This window comes from Arvicola amphibius, chromosome 6, assembly GCF_903992535.2.
Source record: "Arvicola amphibius chromosome 6, mArvAmp1.2, whole genome shotgun sequence".
Taxonomy (NCBI): Eukaryota; Metazoa; Chordata; class Mammalia; order Rodentia; family Cricetidae; genus Arvicola; species Arvicola amphibius.
The window spans coordinates 128727492-128742139 of NC_052052.2; positions in this window are offsets into that span (position 1 = coordinate 128727492).

A 14648-nucleotide genomic window follows, 5' to 3' on the forward strand; every position below is an offset into this window, starting at 1 on the left:
CAGGGGTGAGGGGAGGAAATGGAGGGACTGGAAGGTGAATGGGATTGTGTTGCATGATGTGAAATTCCCAAAGAATCAATAAATAGTTATGTTATCTAGATCTGAAATCATTTAAAAAAAAAAAAAAACGCAGCATGTAGTAAGGAATCTTTTTTTTTTTTTTTTTTTTTTTTTTTTTTTTTTTTTTTTTTTTTGGTTTTTCGAGACAGGGTTTCCCTGTAGTTTCTAGAGCCTGTCCTGGAACTAGCTCTTGTAGACCAGGCTGGCCTCGAACTCAGAGATCCACCTGCCTCTGCCTCCCGAGTGCTGGGATTAAAGGCGTGCACCACCACCGCCCGGCTGTAGTAAGGAATCTTACATCTTACTATCTACGGATAGATAGATATGTAGATACAATTTAGATGTCTCTCTCTCTCTCTCTCTCTTTATGTCTGTGCATGTGTGTGTGTGTGAGAGAGACAGAGAGAGAGACAGAGAGAGACAGAGACAGACAGAGAGAGAGAGACAGACAGACAGACAGACAGACAGACAGAAAGCGCACATATTTTCCCCATTCATACACTGATGGGCATCCAGGCTGAGTGCATCTACTAATATGAACAGTACTACCATAAACATGGCCATTATTTTTTTTGCTTACTGACTCCATACCCTTTGTAGATATACTCAGCTATGTGATCATGTGATCAGATAGAACCATGTGATCAGATGGTTCTACGTTTAGTTTTAAAAGGACGATCTGTGCAGTTTTACACAGTGGCTCTGTTACTATTCCCATCAGCATCTGTAAGAGTCTGCATCCCTACTAGCATTGGTAATTTTTTTGTCCTGTTGATGACAGTTATTCTCCCTGGGATGGAGGCATCTAGGGATGTGGCTTAGTAGAGTATTCACCAAGCATTCAGTGTACCCTAGATTCTAACTAGTGTAAGGTGATGTCTCTTATAGTCTTGATTTCCATTCCTCTTACATTTCTTGGCCATTTTGTTTTCCAAGACAGGATTTCTTTGTGTAGCCTTGGTTGTTTTAGAATTAGCTCTGTAGACCAGGCTGGCCTCAAGTTCACAGAGATCTGCTTGCCTCTGCCTCCTGAGTGCTGGGATTAAAGTCTGTGCCACCATCACCTGGAATAATTTATAAATTTTAATTGAAATATTATATTACTCCCCCTTTCAACCTTTCCCATGTCCCTTCTTACTTCCTCTTAAATTCATGGCTTTGTTTTCTTTAATTATTATTGTTGCATATATAATTGTTGCATATATATATCTGTAAATATATAAATACAACTTGCTAGGTTCCTTTAGTGTTGCTTGTATGTATATGATTTCAGAGCTGACCTCTTGGTATTGGATACCCAATTATGGGGCTTATCCCTGGGGACTACTAGTTCTGCCTTTCTCAGTAGTTGTAAAGTACATACAGTTCTTTGTCTAAGGGTGGGGCTCCTCTAGATTTACCCCTTTAATGTCAGCTTAGTCTTAGTGCTGTCATCACTAGATCTTGTTTAGGCAATCAGATTGCTGTAGCATCATAAACATAATCTCACAGCGGACTTCACAGTCCTCTGGCTCTTACAACCTTTCTGCCCATCTTTCCCACGTTCCCTGAGCAGTGGGTGCAGGAGTTGTGTTGTAGATGTATTGAGGCTGACGCTCCAGGACCAGCCATTCTCTGTATTTCGATCAGTTGTATGTTTCTGTGATGGTCTCCATCTGCTGCAAAATGAAGCTTCTCTGATGAGGGGTGAGGGCTGTACTTATCTGTGGGTGTAAGGAGAAGTATTTAGAATGCAGCTAGGAATTATGCATTTCTAATAAACTCGGATTCTCTTCCAAGAGTCATGACTTCATTAACCCTGGATACGTGGCTAAGTTTCCAGTACCAGGCAGGATTTCCCTCCTGTGAACAGGCCATAAATCAGGTCAGACACAGCTCAAATCTTCCAAGTCCTGTGTCTGAGGTACATGGTGTCTTCAGCAATTGGTACTTACCATCAAGTTCTTGGGGGCAACCAAGGGCAACAGCAATAGCCTGTGTTGTTCTGGAGTCCTGGGATTTCCCTTCCCAACAACTCTAGAAGGTTTCTCATGCCTAGAGCTGGTTATTTGTTTGTTTGTTTCTATTGTTCTTGGGTAAAGCATTATCAGCCCTAGTAGCATAGTATAATTTCATTTAAGATACATATGTATTCATATACAGTTATATATGTTGTATGCAATTTTAGGTAAATGTAAAATGTATTTCCTTAAGGGTTTCCCAGAGATTCTTAGTGCTATTTATTCCTCCTCCATTCCACTCCTGTGTTGCCATCCTTCCTTTCCCCAATTAAAGCCCCCTTCTCCATGTGGTGGTTTGAAGGAAAATGGCTTTCAAACGGAAGTGTCACTATTAGTAGGTGTGGCTTTGTTGAAGGAGGTGTGGTCTTGTTGAACAAAGTGTGTCATAGTGGATGTGGGCTTTGAGGTTTTATATATGCTCAAGCAGTGCCTAGTGAGACAGACCTCTTCCTGTTGCCTTTGGGTCAAGATGTAAGAACTCTGAGCTCTTTTTCCAGCACCATGTCTGTCTGCATGGGGCCTTGCTTCCCACCTCGATGATAACGAACTAAACCTGTGAACTGTAAGCCACCCTGATTAAATGTTTCTCTTTATAAGAGTTGCCATGGTCATGGTGTTGCTTCACAGCAATAGAAACCCTAAGGCACCCATTTCTCCATTTCGCCCTTTAGATCATTTGTAGCGTATTAGTCTCCTCTCTAGTGCTCCCATGATATCTTTTTACTTTCTTGGTTTCTGTGGTTACTCCAGCTTAGATCCTGAAGATTCGGAGCTAGGAACCACAGACGAGAGCAAACATGAAGTATTTGTCTTTTGGGTCTGGGTTACCTGGGTCAGTATAACAGTTTCCAGTCCCATCCATTTCCTTGTAAAGTTCCTCATTGTTTTCCAGTTTTGGGGACTTCTCCACACTGATTTCCAGAGAACCTAGACAATCCGGGTACAGTCATATCCACAGTGAATGAGGTCCTCTTTCCCCACGTGTTCTGCCACACTCGTCAGTTGTGTGCCCGTTGGGCCATTCTAACTCAGGTAAAAGAAAATTACGAGTGGAGCACTTTCATTTGACATGGTTTTTAGCCAGCTTTATTTCTTCTTTAAAGATTCTGTTCGGATCTCAGCCTGATTTTTGGATAGGTCAATTGTTTTCTTGACTCCCTTTTTTTTGTTTGTTTGTTTGTTTTTGAGTTCCATATATACTGTGGATATTAATCCTGTCAGATACATAGCTGGTGAAGATTCTCTTCTAGTTTGTAGGCTTTTTCTTTCCTATTGATTATTTTCTTGCTGTACAGAAACTTTAGTTTTATGCTGTGAGACTTGCCGATTGTTGCCCTTTATTCCTGGACAAATGGAGTCCTGTTTAGAAGATCCCTTTCTACACCAGCATCTCGTAGGGCACTGACTATGTTTGCCCAGCAGGTTCAGTATTTCAGCTTCCAGACTGAGGTCTTCAGTTCCTTTGGGGTTAATGGTTGTGCAAGGTGATGGATATGGGTGTAATTTCGTTCTTCAGCATGAGGGCATCCAGTTTTTTCTCTCCAAATGAACAAGATAGTTTTAATTAGAAGGAAGGAAATTTAAAATTCTGTCTATCAGTTTGTCGGTCTCTCCCCCTCTCTCTTCCTGGTGGTAGGAATTGAACCTAGGCCCTCATGCATGCTAGACCAGCGTTCTTCCTCCAATAAGTAGACACTCCACCCCTGAGCGCTCTGTCCCATGTTCCTCTTTCAGTACCAATATTTTTTTGACTTCATAAACTTGTTTAGAAATAATATCCAGCCTACAGAAAAAAAAATTAAGAATGACACAAAGATTATACTCCAGTTGCCCTGCTTCTCACAGTAGCCAGTTCTCCCAGAAAATCAGGATTCCGAGAGTGCTCTGTCCTTGCCCCTCATCACTCAGCTTCTCCACCCACTGGTACGGTGTCTCAATCCTCACTGGCACCGTTGAAAATGGCTGGGTACTGTTCTGCAGAACGATCTTCTGTTCGGGATCAGATGCTGCATCATGACACCCCACGGAGAACGTCACAGGTGTGGCATTGTGTTCTTGTCATGACACCTCAGGGCCCCACAAACTGATACTGAGATTCTCATAACTTGTAACAATGATGTGATCATGTGATAAAGGTAGTGCCAATATTTTATGAGTGAAGTTTACTTGTAGCCGTGCCAGAGCACCTGTGTTGAGGCCTCCTATACCCATCAGGACAGGATCTAGAATACGCTAAATGAGATGACATGTGACAGCCATCTGAGGTATTTATTGTTAGCTTATTTGGCTTCACAGGGAAGGACCAAGTGCTTTATTTGCATTGTGTGAGGACACTCTGAGCCCAAACCTCAGGGTTCAACAAATGGGTATCTGATTTGAAAAAGCCTAATTCCAGTTACTCTAAAGCCCATGCTAAACCCTTCACCCATTTCTTAGTAGACCTTTGAAAGCCTGGGCCCTTCCTTCACCTAAAGCTTTTGGTTATCAGTTGTCTGTGTACGCTGAGCTCTAGTTCCCATTCATTCATCTGCTTATTCATTCGTCCGTGGGGCCTCTACCCTGGCGTGGATAAGCCACATGATATAATAGTGAAGCTACTAAAAACAATCAAAAATAAATGCCATAGTTGAGCACCTCTACACCAAAACCAGTCTTTGCTGGGATCTTCGCTTGGAAATTCCCTAAACTCGAGGGCGGGCTTTAGGCAAGTCAGTTGATTCCGACTTTTGGTTCCCGCGTGTCGTAAGTGGTCTACCTCACAGACTCTCTGAGTTCTGCCCTTACTCCCTGCTCCCCTTCAGGCTCTCCACTTCCGCTTTTCCGAGAAACGCCAGGTTCTAGCTGAAGCCAAGAGACACGGGCCAGTTCTCATCTTTTCTTTCGAAGCGCCGAGAAAGAGCAATCGCCTTGCCGTCAACTCAAATCTCCATTGAAATTTCCAACATTGCTGCGGAGAAGTTTGAGTTCTCGGACGCGTTCCCGCGCAACAGCGGCTGTTTAGGACTGATTCCCAGGAGACAGCCGGCAGTCACTTCGTACAGGGTCGCGATTGTGTTTGCAGTGTTCGGTTACCACAGGTTTTGCTTTTAATATTAATTGGAGTTGCAACGGTTCCTTGGGTAGACAGCTTGGCTTTGCCACAAAGCAGGAGGGCAAGCTGCTGTTAAATTGCCTTTCCCTCCCCACTTTCCTTTTGATTTGGAAGTTGACAGCATTAAACAACATCCTTCTACCTGAATTCGCACCATTTTGAGCCACTCCACTTTCTTGCAGCTTTTTTTTTTTTTTTTTTTTTTTTTTATCTATCATCATTTTCACGGCTCTAGGCAATCTAATCAGCTTGATAAGATTAAATGTCTTAGACCCGTGTCCAGCTGACTTTTGCTTAAGATTGGAACGTTCAACCTTCCTGTCTTCAAAAGCCTCAGAGGATCTTGGTTAAGGGAGAAAAAAAGGGGGGGGTCTTAATTGAAGGCTTGGTGACTTTATCTTGCATGGATGGGGTCAGAGACCCTACATTTGGGAGGTGTACAAGCGAAGAAAACTATTGGAGAATCAGATATTAAAAGCAAACAAACAAAAAAGGGGGCAGACAGAGCAGTGATGGATGACAAGCACAGCAGATCTCCCTTTGCGGGGAGGGCTTCCTTTTAATACGGCATTCTGATAAAACGCTCCAAACCCCATCTGTGCGCTGGCAAATTCTGTGTCAACTTGACATAAACTATAGCCATCTGAGAGGAAAAACCTGCAATTAAGAAAACGCTTCCATGAGATTGGGCCGTGGGCAAGCTTGTAGGGTATTTTCTTATTTAGTGATTGATGTGGGAGGGCCCAGCCCATTGTGGGTAATACCACCCTGGGCTGGTGGTCCTGGGTTCTATGAGAAAGCAGATTGAGCAAGTCAGTAAGCAGCACCGCTCCATGGCCTCTGCATCAGTTCCTACCTGAGGTTTCATGCCTACTATGAGTTCCTGCCTTGCTTTCCCTCTATGGACCGTGATTCAGGAAGGCTATGTAAGCCAAATAAATTCTTTCCTCCCCATGTTGATTTTGGCCATGTGTTTCATCATGGCATTTAGAGACCCTAACGAAGACATTGTTCATCCTGAATGTCACAAGAGAATCTGAGCTGCAGAAATGGATCGGGTACATGAGGCCCTGAGGTCACTCTCCAGTGCCCATGTGAAAAATTAGGTGTGGTGGCATGTGCCTGTGTCCTAGTACTGTGGAGATGAAGACAGAAGGATCCCTGGTGGGGTGGGGGGTGGGGCTGGCCAGTAAACCTAGTCTAATCAGCAAGCCTTAGGACCCAGTGAGAGCCCTTGTCTCAAAAAACAGTGGCCAGCTCCTGGGGAATAACATCTGAGACTGACCTCTAGCCTCTACATGCATGAGTGCACACATGTGCCCACACCTATATAACACACACACACACACACACACACACGCACACACACGCAGAGTCATAATAAACAATCCTACTTACAAATAATAAAAATTAAAAGTTAAAAGGATACTTTAAAAGATCCCTATTTCTTTGATATTGGACAGTGCTTAGCCCATAAGCTCCATCTGCTCCTTTGTTTTGTTTGACTTCCAGGTGAGCTCTCGGATATGGAATGAAATGAGACATGCTATTGACTCTCCACCACTGTTTCCTGGAACAGAGTGTCCTGTAATAAGGCCCAGGCATGGAGTTGGGGCTGAACTCTGGTATAGTTTTTTCCAGTGTTGTAAAATGGCAGCTTTAAGCACTTTCATGGGCCAGGGCTAGAAATTTAGACTCTTCCTATGAAGTTTGTAGAGGAGGATGGTAGACCATCTCTTAGCTCTCAACTGATTTCAAGTAAGGCTGTATGTAGAATGCACACAGGCTGCAAACACACACACACACATCACACCATACCACATACACACATCACACACATACCACCCCACTCCACATACACACACCACACACACACATACACACCACATACACACATATACACACACCACACACACACACACACCACACCATACCGCATACACACATCACATACACATATACCACCCCACCCCACATACACACACCACATACACACATACACACCACATACACACACATACACACACCACACACACACACCACACATATACACACCACACACACATACACATACCACACATACACACACCACACACACATACACACACCACACACACACATACACACTACATACACACACATACACACACCACACACACATACACATACCACACATACACACACCACACCACACACACATACACACACCACACACACACATAAACTACAGAAACAAAAAACCAAGAACATCTGCTTTCTACACTTACATCCCAAGAGAGTTACCAAGGATGACGTTTTTGGTGCGTATTCCTATCTGTTTATTAAGAACAAAGGACTTGCATGCTTAGCAGAACAGGTGTGGTAACAACTCGAGATACAGAATAACAGTGTCAATTGTTTAAATCACTGTAGCTGAGTGGAGAAGGTAGCAGGTGCTAGAAGGATAAAGAGTTGCTAGGTTCTCCGAACTACTCTGTAGAAATGCCAAAGGAAAGATTAGGTGAGGATAAGAGGTTCTCAACAACAAAGGCGGGCTTGGGTCTTACTGAGGCCCTTTCTTAATTAAAAGAATGATGTGATCCACACATCCAGTTCTGTCTCTGCCTTACAGCGACAATTCCAAGACAGATAGGACCAGAGGGTCAGCAGTGACATGAGTGTCAGCCATTACATTAAGAATAGGAATCACTAGGTCCTGACTGAGCTGAGGGTTGCCTAGGAACTTTTGAAAATGGCCACCATGAGAAATTCGGCTATGGACAAAGGAATAAAACCAAAAGCAGGGATTTAACTCTTTGTAGACCTTGCTTCAAGGATTCCAAGAAAGCAATGGTTTATTGTATGTTTCCAAAAGTGTCAAAAGTAAACTGGGAGATGCTCACTGACCCAGAGTGTAAGTAAGAGAAGCAGCATTTTCACATGGTCACTGCTGATTTTACCAAATGAGGACATCTCCATAGCCTGCAAGAATAAGAAGTTGTTCGGAAGCTAGCACAATAGCTCTTGCTTGGCTATTGCACATCTATTTCTTAGCACAGTGTTAAAATTCTGGGGTTTTGTTGCATATATATATATATATGTATATATATATATATATATATCCATCCTATTTAGTGTCCTGTGGGATAGGGAAGCACACGTGTAATGCCATCCATGTGGAAATAAGAAGACCATTTGCAGAAGCCAGCTCTCTCTCTCTCTCTCTCTCTCTCTCTCTCTCTCTCTCTCTCTCTCTCTCTCTCTCTCTCTCTCTCTCTCTCTCCTTCATGCGAATCCCAGGGATGGAACTCAGGCTGTTAAGTTTGGTGGCAGGTGCTCTTACTGGCTGACCCATCTCAGCAGGCTTGTTTCACAAGCTCTCAAGTGGCTCAGACCTTGAATTTGTTGTGCAGCCAAAATGACCTTGTACTTCTCATCCTCCCGCCTCCACCTGTTGAGTGCTAGTATTCAAGGAGTGCACCATGCCCAGTTTGTGCAGGGCTGGGGGGGCTTTGAGAATGTTCGGCAAACAGCCTACCCACTGAGCTAAATCCTCAGCCTCCAAACTCTTCATAACCAAGACAGATTATTTCTTCGTCTAATTTCTAGTCCTGTCTCGTAGGTAACTCTCTTCCACATCTCTGCCAGAAACTCTGTATGTCCGCATGCTGTCGCTGTCATTCCCTCCTCCCACCTGCCACCAGTCATCTCTGCCTCAGGAAACACAGATGAACTGACTCCTGCAGTATTTGTCCTTCTGTATCTGGTTTACTTCATTGTGTGGTGAAGGTCTCCCTGAGGCTGAGGGCATACCTCAGTGGTAGGGTGCATGCTGAGCATGCGCAAGGCCCTGGGTTCAGCGCTCAGCAGAGACGGGTGAGTGAATGGGGGCTCATGTGCATTGTAACATACCAGAATTTCCCTCCTTTTCAGGACTGAATGGCACTCTGTTACTGTATGCATCCATCTTGTTTGTGTGAAGACACCATGAACCTGGGGGAGTTTCCCTGTTTGGTTGCTGTGAATGACACCACCATGAACACCGGTGTTCAGACTCCCGAGTCTACCTGAGAGATTTTTGAGTGTGTAGCTAGGAGTGAAATTGCTTGGTTCTAGCTTTGAATCTCGAGGAATCAACACCCTTGTTCCGAGTAGCTTACATCACTTGACATTTCCACTGAAAGGTTGGGGGTTCTGATTTCTCTACACCATCACCCACACTCCTTACTTCCTGTTCTTTTGATAGTGATGTCCACAAGCATGGATTTGAGTTGCATTTCCCTAATGACTATTGCTATTGACCACCTCCTCCTGTAGTTACAAGCCATCTGTATGTCTTCTTTGGAGAAGCGTTTATTCAAGTTATTTATTCAAGTTTGGATTACTATTTTTTATTGTTATTAAAGTGTATGAGTTCTTTATATACTAGACTGTCGTAGCTGTTTTTCTAGATATATTGTTTGCAAATACTTTATCCAATTCCGTAGGTTGTTTGTAGCCATAATGTTTTTGATGACTCTAAATTATTAATTATAGTGAAGCTCAATTCTTTTTTATTGCCTATACGTCAGATCTCACATCTATAAAACCAATACGGTTCCATATTCATATATTCCCTTGAAATTTTCTTCTAAAAGTTCTATCATTTTAGTTCTTAAGTTTTGGTCTTTGATCCACTTTGGGTTAGTGGGTTTTTATTTGTTTGTTGTTTTTTAGTAGTCTGAGGTCCAGTTTCTTTCTTTGCATGTGCATACCCATTTTCGCTCCTGCAAATTTGTTTGAAAAGGCGAGCTGCTCCTTATTGAATATTCATAGATCTTTTGTTAACAATCAGCTTGTTTTAATGTTGTGAACGCTGGCGGGTTGACCTCCCAAGACTAGTTAGATCACACAGATGACTTGCTGGGTTTAAAGAAGGAGGAGGAAGAAGAAGAAAGATGCAAAGTTGGGTGGAAAGGAATGGGAGTGTGGTTATGGTAGAAGCTGGGGATAGAGGGTAAATATGTTTAAAATACATTGTATAAAATTTCAAAGAATTAATTAAAATATTTTAAAAATCAATTAACTACATATGCAAGAATCTACTTCTGGGCTTGCTATCCTCTTTCATTTGTCTGCATGTCTGTCCTCAAGGTCATATCAAACTGTTGTAATTGCTACAGCATTGTTGCATATATTTTTATTTTACTTTTTAATTTATTTACTTTTGTTTGCTTTTCAAGACAGAGTTTCTCTATGTGGCTTTAGTTTTCTAGAACTTGATCTGCAGATCAGGTTGGCCTCAAACTCCACCTTCCTCTTCCTTCCGAGTGCTGGGATTAAAGATGTGTGCCACCATACCCAGCCACACCTATGTTTTTTTTCTTCAACTAGCTGTGGTATTGACTCTGCAATTCATGAATCTGGGACAATGCTCCATGATTTCCCTCTTATCTACATCTGCAACGCTTTTCAGTCTTTAGCAAACAGAGACTTTCATTTTCTTGGTTATATTCACTGCTAAATAGCTAATTAAAATTAAATGTCTTTAAGATACAACTGTAAATGTAGTTACTTTTCCAATTCTGTTTTTGGATTATTCGTTGATGGTGTATAGACCCTGGATTGTCTGCTCTTGGCTCTGTGATTTACATCTTCCCTGAGTTTATCTGTTAGCACTATTGGCTTCCTCGTGAGTTTCTACGGGGTTCTCTACAGGCAGGATCAGGTCATTTGCACACAGTGACATCTTCCTTTCAGAATGCCTTTCCTTCCTTTTGTTGTGTGACAATGCTCTAACTTCTGGGACAACACTGAGTAGCAGTGTGCAAGAAGACAGTCCTGACTTGTGACTTTAGGGAGAAGACTTGGAGCCTTTCAACACTGAGTGTGTCGGTAGGCACCCAGCAATGGCTTTCTTTCTTTTCCCTGAATACTGTTGATTATGTTGAGGATTATGTTTGCCCTTGTTTCTTGATTTCTACTTCTCATATGAGACTGTCAGATTTTATCAAATACCTTTCTTGTCGATTGAGATGACCACGTGTTCCTTACTCTTTATTCTAGTCATGGTATAGTATGCAAATTTTTCTTATGTTGAGCCACCCTTAAGTTCCTAGAATAAATCCCATTTCATTGTCACAAATGTAAATAATCCTTTTAATATGCTGCTGGATCTGACATGCTAATATTCATGTTGATAGCCTTGGTATTTGTGTACTCATAAGGAACCTGAGTTGTACATTTCTTTTCTCATCCTGTCTTTACCTGACTCTGGTATCAAGTTCCTCTGGATATCCACCCTGCCTGTGACTTTGCTTTGCAGTCTAATGCTTGTTTCTCACTGTCTACAATTAAAGGAAGAAAGTCTTGGTGCAAAGCATTTTCTCAAATCAAATTTCTCAAAAATTTTGGTAAAGATTTTTCCCAGGGTCCTCCATTTACACATCCAGTTTAACATGAAGCTTCACCTGACAGAAGCTTCCATTACTCTGGTTATTCCAAAACAAATTATTGTGCAAGGGTGCAATACTTTTTCTTCCTGAGGTACTGCAGGAATGACTTTAGGAGTTGAGAATGTCATCAGAGTCATCCCAAGTGCCAGATAATACTTGATCCAAAAGTTAGTTGTGTCTTGTAATTAAAATCACGAATTGTGTATCTGTTGTGTGCATACTACGGTATATGGGGACCCAAACATAAAATGTTTTAAGTAAACAGTGTGCTTCCTAGTTGGAAAACCATAGGCCTGTTAAAAGCCCCAGGCTTTATGGCTCTCTATGGAAGTAGTCTGGTGTAGCATATAGTTATCTGCATCGGCCATATTAAATGCAGATTTGATGCTAAGAGCTGAAATCTCCCATCTGCAGGCTTTTCTGGACGGTACACTTCCCTCATTTTGGCACAAAGCCATCCCTTCCTCTGCTACTTTCTTCTTGCATGTGTATCATTAGCACTGGTGGCTTTAGATGCTCAAAAGCTAGGGAAACTGAGATCTAGTGAAATCCTGCACTCACCTTCTCCACCATTGTGGTGTTTGGACTATAGAACACAGAAAACAGTACTGGGTAGACAGACACACCAGTAAGTTTCTGCCTTCTCTTCTTGAGGCGGGGCTGGGGAGGGCAGGGCTTAGCCAGCCGCCCTTTGAATCTAGGTGCCCTTTTCATCTTTGGCCACGGACAGCCTCCTTCTTGATGTCAGATCAGCCTTTCAAACTTGTGCTTGCACTTCTGCATTAATTTGATCTCGTCAAATGCAGCTGCAATCCATTTTCTTTGAATTTTCCTGCCTTTGCTGAATTTGTTAGAGTCCAGACCCAAAGTCCCTTGAGGCAGGAATCTTTTTATTCCCTATATAATTCTTTTGAGCGGTCATGTGTTGGTATCAGAATCTAAACTAACTTTTGTTTATAAAACTGGGTTTTGCCCCTAACTGGTGTGAAGCTCCCTGGAAAGCCATTACCCATGCTGGAGAGATGAACTGATTGGACTATCTTTGTCTCCTTATTACCCTCTTTATATGAGTATCAGTAAAAACTTGAGAATCAGTTCTCATTAATTACCAAATTGAGAATATCATCGGATTGCATCTGAAACCTACAGCAGATATTTTCCATGCTTTTCTAAACCTATCTGCTGTCCCCAACAATTTGATGAAAAGCAATTTGCTGCAAGTGATGATTTAGTGCTAATTTTTAGTCTGTGACTATAAAAGTTCATAGAACCCACTTCCACAATGGCACATGTCGCTTGGGACCAGCTGAATCAATGCTCCCATTCTAAAGCCACTCCAATTTGACTCAGAATAAACTCGCTCACATTTCTTTGGAAGTACTAGCATCTTTTGCCGCTATAGTGGCTAATGTTCTTCAAGGAGAGGAAGTGGTACATGTCAAGGACATTGTGTATTTTATTTTAGAGAAAGTCTCACTGCTGGCCTAGAACTCACTACGTAGACCAGGCCGGCTTCAAACTCTGCAAGCTGCTTTCGCCTCCTGTATTTCTGGATTAAATGAATGTACCCACACATGCACTTAACATAGTATTTTATATGCACATATGTCTCAACACCCTGGAATAAAAATCCTTTTCTGTTTTATAAAAGAGACTCTAAGAGAGAAAGTTGCCTGGTTAAACCCCAGGTTTGCTGATTGTAAACTCTTATGCCTTTTCTTTATTTGCCTAATATGTGTACTGGGGACCACTGGGACCTATGTTCTATTGATTCAGCTCCTTAACTCCTTTACAGTTTCGACACCATTTAGGCCAAAGTCTATGGTGGGCTAAGGACAAATTATTCCCAACTGGGCATAGTGGCACAAGCCTTTAATCCCAGCACCTGGGAGGCAGAGGCAGGTGGATCTATGTGAGTTCACGGCCAGCCTGCTTTACAAAGTAAGTTCCAGGATAGCCAGGGCTATGTGGAGAGACCCTGTTTTGTTTTGTTTTGAAGTGAAATTCTATCTTAAAAATAAAAAGAGAAATAGAGAAAGAAAGGAAAGAAAGAAAAAGAAAGAGAGAAAGAAGGGGGGAAAGAACAGGGTTTTAAAGATTTATGGCCCAAGAAGCTCACTTGAAGTAATAGGTACAGTCAGTTCAGTGGCTATGATCGCAGAACTCAAGCAAACGCTGCGAAGCAGCAATTCCACTCCTCACTATACATTCAGCACACACTTATCTGTGTGTGTCAAAGCATCTTCATAGTAGGATGGCTCAAGATGAAAAGGGTCAGAAGCAAATACAGAATGGGTAAACACTGGGTATTTGGGGACAGTAGAATACTATTCAGCAATAAATGCCAGTGTCTCGTTGCTACATGTGACAGTCGGAATGAGTTTCACAATGCTGAGCAAAAGGCAGGCATCAAACAGTTTGGCTGTATTTATGTAAATGCCATAAACAGGAGAGTTAGAGATAACGGCAATTGTTGTGAATTCTGCTGTGGGGTTAATGGGTGGGAAGTTGTCTGAGTGGCCTCCCAGTGCTGCCTTAAAATGTAACTCACTTTATAGAAATTCTTCCAAGTTAAATTTTCTTGCATGAATTTTTACTTTAGTAGTCTCTCTCTCTCTCTCTCTCTCTCTCTCTCTCTCTCTCTCTCTCTCTCTCTCTCTCTCTCTCTCTCTCTCTCTCGAGACAGGGTTTCTCTGTGTAGCTCTATCCTGGAGCTCTGCTTCCTAGACCAAACTGGCCTTGAACTCACAGAGATTAAACTGCCTCTGCCTCCTGAGTGCTGGGATTAAAGGTGTGCACCACTATTTCATGGTTTATGTTTCCTTCTTAAAAGAGGAAAGACACAACCTATGTAGGTCGTGTCCTACCTCGACCTCGACAGACTGTTGGTATGAGTTGGGACATGTCCTACCTTGACAGACTGTGGGTATGAGTTGGATCACGGTATGGACACAGCCAGCAGCTGATGCAGCAGCACACCTCTTGCTTGTTGATGCACATGCAGCTGGACCTGGCATGCATCCAGGCTGAGGAAAATTTCCTTCCTCCACAAAAGTCCGCCATCACCTCAGTGGTGGGTAGCGC